The 13,246-nt window shown below is 47.6% G+C and overlaps 1 protein-coding gene and 1 long non-coding RNA gene across 2 annotated transcripts in view; one reads left to right on the top strand and one right to left on the bottom strand.

Moving 5' to 3' along the window:
- The window catches only part of LOC138511188 (killer cell lectin-like receptor subfamily B member 1B allele C), a 154,047-nt gene that overhangs the window by 64,489 nt on the left and 76,312 nt on the right, over positions 1 to 13,246 (bottom strand). The window lies entirely within an intron of this gene.
- LOC138511189 (uncharacterized) overlaps positions 1 to 13,246 on the top strand; it is a 141,427-nt gene that overhangs the window by 54,601 nt on the left and 73,580 nt on the right. The window contains exon 2 of the long non-coding RNA XR_011280585.1: positions 5,782 to 5,828. This is a non-coding gene — a long non-coding RNA (uncharacterized lncRNA). The remainder of the gene's footprint in view (positions 1 to 5,781; positions 5,829 to 13,246) is intronic.

The following is a 13,246-nucleotide window of genomic DNA, read 5'->3' as shown; positions in this document are numbered from 1 at the left end:
TTATATGGCGCTTAAGTGCTTTATATAGAACAAAAATACATACAATATCACACAACCTGAGTTGGTATTCATTTATCAACCTCAGAAGGATGAAAGCCTGAGTTGGCCTTGCCTGGATTCAAACCTGCAGATCACACACACATCGCAGAGGCGATCGCTCAACCCCCTGAGCTATCTTACCAGCTATAGCTATCTTCCCGGCTATAGTAAAATGAGAAATTACATGTCTGCATGTTGTCAAAGTCAAAACGCAAATTACACTCTGTAGTGGATCCCATTAAACTGGTAACTGAGATTTAACAACGGGCCAGCTCATCTGCAGGTCTGGTGCAAAGATGGCCACATGTCAAGCTTGCGTGGTTCTACTTTACGGGCATCCGAGATTGGCAAAATACATACCACTGGGAGGGTTCACAACTGTGTATTAAAGAATTTAGAGTAGCGCAGGGAAAGCAGTGCACTCATATCCCGTACTCTGGGCACTCATTTCCTCATACATGCAAACATCCTGAACAGCACTCCATGGCGATAGGAAAGATAGACACATTACAACAAAGCATTAATTGTGGCACAATGAAATCAAGGCCCACTTGATGGGCTATGGTTTGCGAAAAGCAAAACACATGGTCCGAAATTGATGCTTATTGTACTATAAATGCTTTTTGGAAGTTTTGTCTGCATTGAGAATTTGAGGTGTTTAAAAACAGACTAAATCAGTGACTCACCCCCTGAAGTATACCTGAAATAAACCTTTAATGAGTCTAGCAATTATTGTATAGGATTCTAGAAAGACAAATTATACATTTTTCCTATTCTTTCTAATTTAGGGTCACTGCTCAGGGTTTACCCTTGTGCAACCCCCTGTTTAAAAAAAAAGGCCTGAACAAGAAAGCCAGCCACTCTAAAACAAATTAAAAAAGATTTTTTAGAAATTATTTTTAGGGGTAGGAAGGGAGACCTCAGAAGTCACTTGCGACCCCTAGCAATCCCCTAATGATGCCCCCTGACTGAAGATAGTTTTTAATTTAAACGAAAAAAGATTTTTAAAATTCTTTTTAGGGGTAGTGCGGGAGACCGCATGGGTAGCAAGGAAAACCTCAACCCCAAATGATGCCCCTAACTGCAGATCATTTCTTTTTCAGACTAACCCGACACATATCCTGTGATTTCTGTGCCCTTTCCCTTGAGTTTTATCATTACTCCCTTTCGTCGAGGGTCCAGTGATCAGAGGAAGCGACTTTAATGGAGTCCCGAATCCTGTGGCGGACAAATCCAGTCCCTCTTCTCCCAGAGACTTTAGGATGACAGTGAGCCGTTGCCACCTATTTAAGACTTTTGGGGGCATAGACACTTGGAGTTTTCTTAATCCAGAAACCTCAGACTTCATTCTTCTCACACGCTCTTCTTCACGGATCGACATGACACTGGCCAGCCCGCAAATGCTTTCTTTCACGGATGAAGTGGAAATAGGTACAAAGATCCTCTCTGACCACACCCCAATCCTGCTGACTGCCAGAGGTTTCGACCTGACTCTCTGATGAAACCCTGTTGGGCTATGAACCAATGCTGCACGACATGGCAGTCCGGTATGCCATGAATAAAGCAATTCACAACTACTTCAAGGAGAACCCTCCGGACATCACCTCTACGGCAACAAGATGGGAAGCCATGAAGGCAGTGATAAGGGGGTAACTAATCGATCAAGCTGCGGCATATAGGAAAAGGTGCAACAAGGGCAGGGAACAGCTAGAACAAGAAGTTGCAACAGCGGAAGCTCTCCATAAGAAGAAATGGTTACCCAATGCAGCCAAGCTCCTGAGGCTAGCCCGCACTAAACTGGAGGCACACTATGCAGAAGACATGGCAAAGACTCTGATCAGGACAAAACAGAGCTACTATGCGAATGGCAATAAAGCCAACAGATACATGGTCAACAAATTGGTAAAAACTCGATAGTGAAACTTCATCACAGCCCTAAAAGACCTGGGATGCACAATCCTATATGGGGAAGAGGCGAATCTGAAAATAGCAACATCTCACCTTGCCAGCACACCGACAACATCCCCTGATCGCAACTGCAACAGGAGCGGCTCATAGCACATGCCAAACTCCCGCACTTATCTGAGGCAGATAAATCCTCTCTGGAACAACCGATTACAGTGGACGAGGTTGAAGATGTGCTCAAAACCCTGACACCGAGGTCCCCAGGCCCGATGGCTATCCACCGAAATTCTTAAAACTGGGCCCAATGAAAGAACTCTTCAACTCTTTCCGCGATACAGGCACTATAACTCCCTCTATGCAAGAATCAGTGACGATCATGCTCTTGAAGCCTGGGAAGGACCAGAGGGAATGCACTTCATATTGGCTCATATCTCTGCTTAACGTAGATGCGAATATCTACTCCAAGGGGCTGGCGAATAGACTGCCATTGGTCTTGCCATCCATTATAGACCCAGACCAAACAGGCTTTATCAGAGGAAGGAGCACAGGAGACAACATCAGGCGAGCCCTCAACCTCATCAAAGTGGCCACACAAGATCAGCAGGAATTAGCAGTTTTAAACTTGGATGCCACAAAAGATTTTGACTGGGTGGACTGGACCTTCATACAACTCACGCTGGGAGCCTTTCAGTTTGGATCTACATTTCGCAAGATGCTATTGGCCAACTACCAAGCCCCGAATACCTCTCTCAGGATGAACCAGAAGCTCTCAGCCCTGATCTCACTCTTAGGTGGAAAGAGACAAGGCTGCCTGCTCTCTTCCCTGACCTTCGCCCTCGTGATGGAGCCGTTCACACAGAGAATTCACTTGAACGACAACATAGCAGGTCTGGACATAAACGGAGAACAATTCAAGATCTCATTATATGCAGATGACGTGATGATCTCCCTCACCAGCTGTCAAACCTCGCTCACCGCCACGCTAACAGAACAGGAAGCCTTTGAACAGGTATCTGGATTTGCAGTCAACTACACCAAATTGGAAGCGCTGGGAGTGCAGATGTGGGAAGACACCATGAGAGAACTCGAGGTGACATGCCCATTAAAATGGAGCCCTACCTCCTCAGCCTACCTCGGAATTCACCTGGTTGCAGACCCTAAACAGCTCTATGCAGCAAACTTCCCCCCATACAAGGAACTAGAAGCCGACCCGAAGAGATGGGGAGAACAGGAAATATTTCTGCTAGGCAGGATCACAGCATGCAAAATGAATCTGTTGCTTATATTCCTATACCTATGCTCAACCCTGCCAGTCCACCTCCCAAAACAACCCCTTTTGCAATTACAGAAGCAGTAATTGAAATTTGTCTGGAAAGGGGGCAGGGCGAGAATCCCATTGAAAGTTATGACTGGAGCGGCCAAATGGGGAGGCATGGAGCTACCCAATTTCTCAAATTACTATATAGCGGTTCAGCTAGCACCTGCTACGGCCTGGGGGAGGAACAGACAAGCCCACCAAAATGGACCCAAATTGAACAGGCTAGATGCCCCCCTCCGGCTGAGCTCCCTACTACACATCTCGGGTGCAGCACGTAGCAGCTGGCAGACCACCCTGTCATCGTCCAGAACCACCTCTGACACATGGGCATGGGCCCTGCGCAGGAGGAAACTCATCAAGGGCCTGGGCCCTCTCTCCCCAATCCTCCAGAACCCAGACTTCTCCCCGGGAATGGACACAGCTCATTTTAGCAGATGGTCCCGAGGGGGACTTCAAAACCTATCACAGCTGTTTGAGGACGGAGCCCCTCTCTCCTTTGAAGAATGCAAGAGCCGCTTTCATCTGACAGAAACTGAGAGGTTCACCTATGCCCAGATCAGGCACTGGATCTCACAGCCAGCGGTTCACCAGGGGGCCACGGGGGATCGTCACTCCCTTGAACATGCAATGAGGGACGGCCCGCTTCGGGGGCTGAGTACTAAACTATACAAACTACTGCAGGTCAACATGTTGGTGACCAAACCAGCATACATGGCCAGATGGGAGGCAGATCTGGGGCACCCCATAGAGGACCAAACATGGGTATATTTCTGGACTAGGATCAATTCCGCTTCTAGATGCATCCCCAACAAGGAATGTGCTCTGAAACTCATCCATCGCTGGTACCTCCCGCCGGAGCACCTGCACCACTTCCAGAAATCCATAGACCCGAACTGCTGAAGACAATGTAGAGCTTGTGGAACCTTTTTCCACATGTGGTGGGACTGCCCAAAAGTGCAGCCCTTCTGGGAGGAGGTCTTACAACTCATTGAAGCCATTACCCAGCACAAACTGCCTACGAATGCGGAGGCGAATCTTGCAAAGGAGTGCCAAGCCCGAAGAGCTGCCCAAAGGCCAGTCGCTCTGCCAAACTACTCACTCAGCTGCTTCTGGCAGTCAAAATAACCCTGGCCCAGAAATGGAAGACACGGAAGGGCCCATTGATACCCCTCTGGTGGATCAAAGTCTGGGAGATCCTGGTGGCTGAAAAGGTCACAGTGGCAAAGGAAGGGATATTACACCGCTTCACGGACAGTTGGGCCCCGGTCCTGGACTATCACAAACAGTTCCCAGCACTGACCTTCCAACCACAGATGGTGAAATGCTTTTTTGGACCATAGGGAACAGTGGAAGGCCCAAAGACTGGGTGGCTGGGGCAGGGACCAGGGGTAGAGGTTCAACAACTCTAAACTATCTATTGTATCATACCTATTTGCCTTAAACATGCATATGCTATAAACCTGCTATAGTCGAAAAAAATAAAGTTGTTAAAAAAAAACAGTTTCTGCAAGGATTGGTTGCATTGTCTACCCTTAGCCCTGTTCACACTGCGCAACAAGCCCGGGTCCGACCACCGTTTAACCCCACACGAGGTGGTAACAGGACAGAACATGCAACTTCCCCTGGCTCCTCCCACTAAAGCAGTGAAGGATGCACAAAGTGTAGCAAATGTATTGGGTCAGGAAATGTACGATTATGTGAGTTTGTTGATTGCTAGTACCTCTTTTATCTCTCGCCAGATACAATGACACCAGGGAGGGCTTAAAGTCAGCGAAGACAGCAACAATGTTTCAGAGCCAAGAGGACTTACTAAAGCAGCCACCTGTATTCCCTGGAGACCCGGTTCTCCTTAGGCGTTTCACTAGACGTTGGGACGCACCTAGGTTCACGGGTCCCCATACAGTGAAGAAAGTGACTGAAAGAGCAATGAAGCTAATCTGAAAAGTGTCTGGCATCATTTGGGAGACATCAAGCCCTACAGAGCTGTGGCCTCACCTGACAATGACATTGACAGGGCCAATGATCCTTAACAGCAAAAGCAACAAGACAATTTGGAAGCAGCACTGCTGAGCAGAGGACACCCAATAGTTACTCGCTCATGGGCAGCAGAGTGAGGGCAAGGACTTCCGACTCAACCAGAGTGAGGGTACACTGTCTATTATTTTTCTTTCTGCAAACATTCACCATGAAAGTGCGACTGTTGTATTGCATTTATTCCATGCTACCTATTGATCATCAACCTAATACCTTCCAAAGCCAATTTATCCAATATATTAGGAGGTCCAACAGACTCCAAGCACGTCCTCCTAACGTGTATTATCACATATTTATAGCATATTTGACCCAAGCTTATCCACGACTCGAACAAGGAAACCCTTCTGTCCTTGCAGTCCTCAGGGACACTAGAATTAAGACTGTGTGGGAACAGCTATTCATCTTTGCCATGACAGATTACATGAGTAACGGGGCTTGAACTACTACAACATTAACACACTAACGCTCATTTTTGCTCATTTCAGGCGGGAAGCTATTATCTTCAAGCTGCATCAGGATTCAAGCAGCACAGGTAAATGGAGGGGATCATTAAAATATGCATATTTTGTCATGTCTCTTATTTCCAAGTGGTGTTTTTGCATTACTGTTTTGGCAAATATACTTTGTAGCCAGTGATACCACTGTATCCTCTACTAACATTACCCCAACTCCAGCAGGTGGAACGACCATGTCAGGTGGACAGGGGAACACTGTAAGCACGGTAAGGAGAGGTAAGCGCAGTGCTGATACAGACCTGGGAGGGGTGGAGCTATATCTCACTGACACTGCTCGAGGACCTAACGATATGTGGTACAAACACATGACCAAAGTAGGTAAATAAACCCCTAGGGAGAGCTGCCATGTGTGCTCACTGATCCCCTCCCTCTGCCTTGAGTGCCTCCAGAACATGCATAGCAACTGAGATAGCAACAGCAAGGGCACAATTCCCTATGTACCTATCCATGGTTACAACCCGAGGAAGATTCCAAGGGAAAACAGCGACATTGAGATGGATGTCTCGGGCAACATTCCCCTGTGAAGACAGATTTATGAAGACTCTTGCTGATGAACAGTTACTGGCAATTAGAACAAGCAACACTAACACTGAAGAAATGACCCTGCCCGAAGAAGGGGGTCACGGAAATAGGAGGAGTACCAGGATGCTGGGACAGCCAACAGATGCTTGGGTTTGGCAAAGTATACACAGCAGAAGGATGGAAAGAGGGAGCAGTAGGAAGTAAAGCACACACCCTAGTACAAGCTCCATTGAACTCAGTGCAAGGAGAAAATGACAAGTGCCTGAAAGAATGGGATGCGAGAACCAGGTTACTCACCTGGGTAGACAATGAAGCTGGACCAATGCCCATAACACCACTGAAGAAACCAGCATGGTGTTACCAGAATGAAGGTGCAGTAGAGGTAGGAGATAGCACACAGTGTACGTACACATAGAAGCATCCAGCAATGAAGGTTGGCACAGCAGTATTAATGGACCACTATTGGGTGTGTGGATCCAAGGCACACGAGAAGCTGCCACCAGGGGAGTATCCAGCCTTGCAAGAGTGGAGGGGGGAGCAAGCCACGAAGAAGGTCCTGCTACTTGTCCTCCAAATGCACGGTGCGCAATTCCATGTGGTCTCATTCGTGCCCACAAACTGTCCACCCCTACTCCAATCTACATTTTTGGTAACATTAGTGGTAGATTACATTTTAACACATAACCACAAAAATAAAACTGCAGAATCATTACAGAAGCAGGAAACTCATCTATTAGAGCTCTGTCCAGGCGCTCTGGGGCAAAATACGTACAAATCTCCTAATTTGCATATGGATTGCACCAACAGAAATTACTTCACAGAAAAGGACATCACACGGAGCATCATCAGTCTTTGGTACTTGGAGGCACCATGGAAGTGACTTTAGAATAAGTTGCCATAAGTAAACCAAGTGCCAAATAACTTTGTGGTGCAAAACACCTAAATTGCACTATTGTTATATATATGGACCAACTCTATAGTCAAGCTTTTTCTTTTTAAATAACAGCATGATATATTACCATAAGCTCTGAAGTGAATCACAGAGATGCAGATAAGACACAGTATGATCTGCCCAGGATCACACACTTTGGTTAAATGGTGAAACAAGGATGTCGACAATTTAAGCAACTGCGCACATCTTCCCAGGTTTAGCTAATATATATGTTTATGAAGGTTTCCCTTTGCATTTCATGTGCTTAAATAGTACTTTATTTATAGCAATGCTGTGGAAGCAAAGCACATCACATAAGAAACTAGGCTTTCATAATTAACTTTACGCTATATACATGATCATAGAAATATATTGAGCAATAAGAGGGTGGCTTTAGTTTTATTCTCCCCATCCTGCATGCAAAGTCACAACAATAATAATATTAGTTTGCATGTATATAGCGCTACGAACCCTCCAGCATCTGAGTGCTGCGGTGTGTGGTGCTCATTTATCCACCTCGGAAGGATGCAAGGCTGAGTTTGGCCCTATCGGGATTCAAACCCAATGTCCAAGTGAGCACTGTACTTGCTCTGCTATCTGACCAATAGCATCATGCGGATTAATGTTAGCCTAACAAATCGCCCTTGGCTAAAGCCATAGTCATTATTTAATAAAGCCTGCAGCATTATGCACCCATCTCACTGATTATCACTCCCTCCCATGCACATTTCTAAGGGACAAAGGTCCCTGCTAATAGTCCCCCTCCCTTCCATCAGTAGCTAATGACTCACATTGAAATGCTCTGTTGACACAGAGCAACGTGAGAGCCCCTCTGCTGCCCGGAGCTCCTTGGGACACTGTCCTGGCAGCAGGACACCTTACCCATTCAGGGAAAGGTGTCCTGCTGCCAGTACAATGACTGTGCTGAGCAGGAACTGCTCGGCACACATTGTCCTCCCAGCGGGACACCTTTCCCGTTGGGCACCCTCATTGTGGTGCTGGATGGGAGAGGTGTCCCACTGACAAAAGTCTCGGTCGGGCTCACAAAAGCTTGCCCCCCCTCTCCCACCCGCTCGGTACGCCACTGGCTGCCACCCAACTGAGGAGGAGTTTGCTTGTTGGTACACATCAATATGCCAGTGTCACTGTTGGTGGCTGATGCCCCCTCCTCACCTGACTCTTCCTCCGTTGAAAGTTCCTCTTCGTCTGAGGGAATCTTGGTTCCCTTCTTCTTTGAGGTCTTCCTCTCCTTGTAGAGATGTGGCCGACCCCGGGGAGTAGCCGCTATGCCCGCTGAAGAAACAGCCTAGGCAAGAGGCCAGCCTTCCCGGAATCGCCGAAGGGAAAAGGCCTGAGGCACAAAAAACCTTTGTGGAAGATGGCATCCTTCAATTCTTAGATCCAGTGGGTGGTAGTTTGAGTCCAAATGTCCAAGGCACAGGTAGGTTGATAAGAAGCAGGAGGAGCTTTAAGAGGTGTATCCCCATATATGAGCAGAGAAGGATGGGTCTGGAAATAAGAGCAGTTGCTTGAGAAAGTATGTACCAGAGGAAAGAATAAATGATGGAAAATAGGATTCCCAAAACAGCAGATCCAGGCAGTAGGAAATGCAGAGTTCTGAAAGCATAGGAGCCGCGTAGTATAAGCAAACTGCCAGTGATAAGGTTCCAGGAAAGTGGCTGCCGTGAAATGTGCGTGAGAACAGCGAGGTAACACAGACTGCAGACGGCCCAGAAAGGAATGTTGCTGCAGACAAGTTGTGCGCGGTGAATCCGACAGGGGGAGCCGCCAGGGGGAGCCGTCTGTTGGGAGCAGCAGAGTTAGGAGGCTGCTATAGTAGTGCCAAAAGCGGAGGAGCCGCGGGAAGACACCTCCCGCGGGCAGTAGAAAACAGTGAGCGGTCTCTGAAGATCTTGAAGGAGGAGGAGCCGCGGGATGGCAGCTCACAGTTGATTTCAGGCGGGGATACAAAGCACCGCCGGCCACACGGAAAGCCGTGAAAACCACCTGAACTTGATGGACCCCAGACGGCCCATAAGACTGGGGGTCTCCAAAACAGCCCTTTAAGATGAGCAGCAGCACCCTTCAGATAGATGGGATGCAGATGCGTACTATCGCATCAAATAATAATGACAACTCAATAGTTTGGCAAAGGGAGTCCGTTTAATGACAAGTACAAAAAACAGGGCGTTCAATGAACATGACCAACCGCTCGATCTTCCTTCTCGTTTAAACTCTGATTAATTTCAGACAAAACCACAACCTTTATACCAAAAACTCGTCACCATTGACGAGTAATCTTAAAAACCAAGCATGCAACTTGATGGTTATAGGAAGGTAACTTTAACATAGGTACTATATCTGTATATGGTAACGGGGAGAGGGGATTGGATAATCATTTCAGGTGGGGCAACTAAGCCCTTCCTTCGAACTGGCTACTGTAAATGTCACTAAAAGTACGACGTCCCATTGGCTCTACTCTCTATGGGACCCTAGATTACATGGTCCACTATGATTGGGTTGGAATTGATCCCACACATTGTTTTCCACTTGCGCTTAGCAGCATGCAGAATAATTTGCCAGGTGCAGTGAGTAAGCCTGCACCCCAGCTTATCGAAAATGCACGCCAAGATGGAAGAAGAAGCCAAAGGTACAGGAAAGGACCAGAGCTGGTTGTCATACTTATTGTCCTGGATGCCATCATGTTAGCAGATGGGCTGAAAGTATTGGTATGAGCACTAATATTAGTACTAGTGGGACTGTGTGTAGTGAAGATCTGCATTGCACAATGCCGCAAAACCACTGAGAAGACAATAGGGATGAAGGTGATAGTAGATGTGAACGCAGAAGAACAAAAGGACAAGATAGTGGAAGAGAGAAATAGCCTAAGAGCAAGGATAAAGGAATGCCCGACATTCCCAACTGAGATGATAACATACAACAATCCATTCGACAGTAATAGATACCGTAGGAAATGGGTATGGTGCAACCCAGAAGAAGAATGCAACTATATGACCTGGAGTTTCGATGACCATGCAAATTACTCTTGGAGGAGTAACAACAATATGGCTACCAAGAGCAAGAGTGACCGAGTATGGAGGATTGGTCATGTCAACCAGAGGGGGGACTGAACAGAGGGTCCCAGGAATGCCCCCATCAACATGTATCAGTTAACAACATTGCGACATGGAGAGCACTCTCATAGGCAACAGTGGTATTGATATCGGATACATTGGCACACAGAGTCATTCACATCACCTTGAAGATGTGCACAGAGGGCTGAGAACAGAACTGGGTCCCATGCCTGAGGAGACTAGTTCCAGGCAATCAGACAGAAATCCAAGGGTGGATGGCATGGGGCAACAGCCAATGGTAATCCTGCGACCCTGCAACAATGTAATAGATAGTATCAGGGGGAAGGGACAGGCCAGCCACCAGACATGAAAAGGCCAATCGTGTAAGATACATATGTACCTTCTATGAGGAATACCACTCCGAGAACCCATTAAACATGGGTGATAGGTTTTTTGGGGAGGGCCCAGTTTGTGACGCAATGTTGGGTTAAAACTGGTTGACACAATGTTGGGATTGGAGATGGCAGAGATTCTTGAATGTTCTGTATGATCCCTGTTGGTTTTTGTAATGAATGACAGTTCTAACTTGCTCTTGGCTAAGTCCTCCGTTTGTTCTGGGGAAAGGGTTATTGGGCCCTTGGGAGCTGAATGGGTGGGATTGTAGCAACCCACAGACCTCTGGCATACCGAGACCCCTCCATCACTCCCTCTACTCCCAATGACTTCACTCCCCTCACCCACCAAGGTTGAAAACTGGTCATCTCCCAGTTTAATCTTCACCCTGATTCTGTTGGTTGTCTCCATGACCATCAGTCTGGCTTCTAAGCAGCCAGAAGCTCGGAAACTGCTCTCCTGAACATCCGTGAAGACCTGCTCTCAAACTTTGATTCTAATCTCCCCTCTGTCCTCATCCTACTCGATTTCTCTTCTGCCTTTGACACGGTCAACCATACCATCCTGCTCAACCGCCTCTGTGATAACCTGGGTATCACTGATCAGGCCCTGGCCTGGCCGACCTCCTTCCTCTCCAACCGACCCTCCGAGGTCCAACTTGGGTCCTTCCTTTCTTCTATCTCACTCTGCATTTGTGGTGTTCCCCAAGGGTCTATCCTCTCTCCCTGGCTTTTCAATCAATACCTAGCACCCCTCGCCCACCACATTACTGCTCTCTGCTCCAATTTTCAGTGCTAAGCGGATGACACTCAGCTCTTTTACAGGCTCCCCTCTGCCACCTCTTCTCCGTCTCTCATCTCTGACTGCCTGTCTGCAATCCAGGAGTGGTGTGTCGCCAACAACCTCTTTCTAAATCTGCCTGCTACTACTCTCTGCTCGCTGCAACTCATCCAGAATAGGACTGCAAGACTTGTCCTTGGCCTCAAGCCCAGGGATCGTATCTCTCCAGCCCTGAAATCTCTTCATTGGTTCCCAGTGGCTGCAAGGATTAAGTTCAATACCCTTTACATTGTCCACAAGGCCTTCTGGGGCCTGGGTCCGCAATACCTTCAACTCTCCCTTCAGAAATACCTTCCTACTGGAGCTCTTCACTCCTCCACTTCCAACTCCCTCAGGGTCAGTTGCTTGTCAAAGCAACGAGTTGGGGGTAGATCTCTTTCTTCGGCTGGGGCATCCCCCTGGAACAGCCTCCCTGCCTCCCTGAAACTTGAGAACCATCTTCGGTTCCGTAGGCACCTTAAGACCTTCCTCTTTGCTTCTGCCTTCTCTCTTCCTCTCCCCTGCTGATCTCCTGCCCGATACTGCACTGGTCACTTGGCTACCCTCTGAATTTGGGCCCTGGTCCCTGCCCACCCAGCTGAATGCCTGGACTGCCTCCTGGCAACCCTTGCACGTGGGTCTGTATCTGCAACCCTACAGTCCCCCTCCTGCACTTATTAGACACCCATTGTCTGTGCCTTATTCTTGCACTTGCCACCTTCTGGCCACAATACCTGTTGTTGTTTTGTTCACGTGTTCAGCACTTTCCACTCCTCTCCTGCCTGTTGCACTTTCCCCCTTCCCTCTCCCCTGCACTTGTGTGTTCTCAATCTCTCTAAACCTAGAAAGATTGTTGTTTTGTCCTCCCTTGTACCACTCCCTTGCCCCGTTGTGCCCTGAAACACTTGTGTATGGGTGCGATATAAATAAAATATCATATCATATCATTCAACTTCTATCCATCCCTAGATGGCAGCTGTAGCACTCACCAGAACCACACAGATGAACTTGCATGGTCCTGCACCTGACAAGGGATAGACCCCTCAGATTTTAACAACATAATAACGAATTTGAAGACAAAGGCTAATCAGAGCACCATGCTCACAAACAGGACGAAATAGAGACTGCCCCATTCGGTTCAGCCTCACCGACATGTGTAATATGCCTGTGCACAAAACTTAAATCAAGAACACTTTGGTGATCGGAACCTGGGTCAGTCTCACTACCTTTATTCCCTATCACACATACAACACTGACACCTCCCACAATCATCATAAAATAGAACCCAAAGCAGTAACACCACCTCATCAAGATGCATAACAGCACATCTTTAAATCTACTGATTCGGTGTAACCCTAAGATTCTAATACGACCTCTCAGGAGCCCCAGAAAACCTCCCTCTTATCCAGCCTTTCAATCTACTAGAACCTTCAAAATACACACTAGGAATATAACATGTGTGCCCCATGGCACCCTCTCAAGCACTTGAACCTTGTGGAGGATTTCGGAGCTCATCACACAGCCTTCTACATCTTTACCTCTAATGCACACTGCACTCTGCCAGCTGCTCTTGCACTGTCCCGGCATTGTCTTCTAATAGAACACACACGCAATTGCCAATGCCACGAACTGCATAGTCATACCAACACTCAGTACTGTGGTACTTCCTGCCAGCACTCATGAACGCCACACTCTC

This window comes from Ambystoma mexicanum, chromosome 6p (assembly GCF_040938575.1).
Source record: "Ambystoma mexicanum isolate Mex_15411 chromosome 6p, UKY_AmexF1_1, whole genome shotgun sequence".
Lineage (NCBI taxonomy): Eukaryota > Metazoa > Chordata > Amphibia > Caudata > Ambystomatidae > Ambystoma > Ambystoma mexicanum.
The sequence above is the reverse complement of the archived record's forward strand: the minus strand, read 5'-3'. Positions and strand labels throughout refer to the sequence as shown.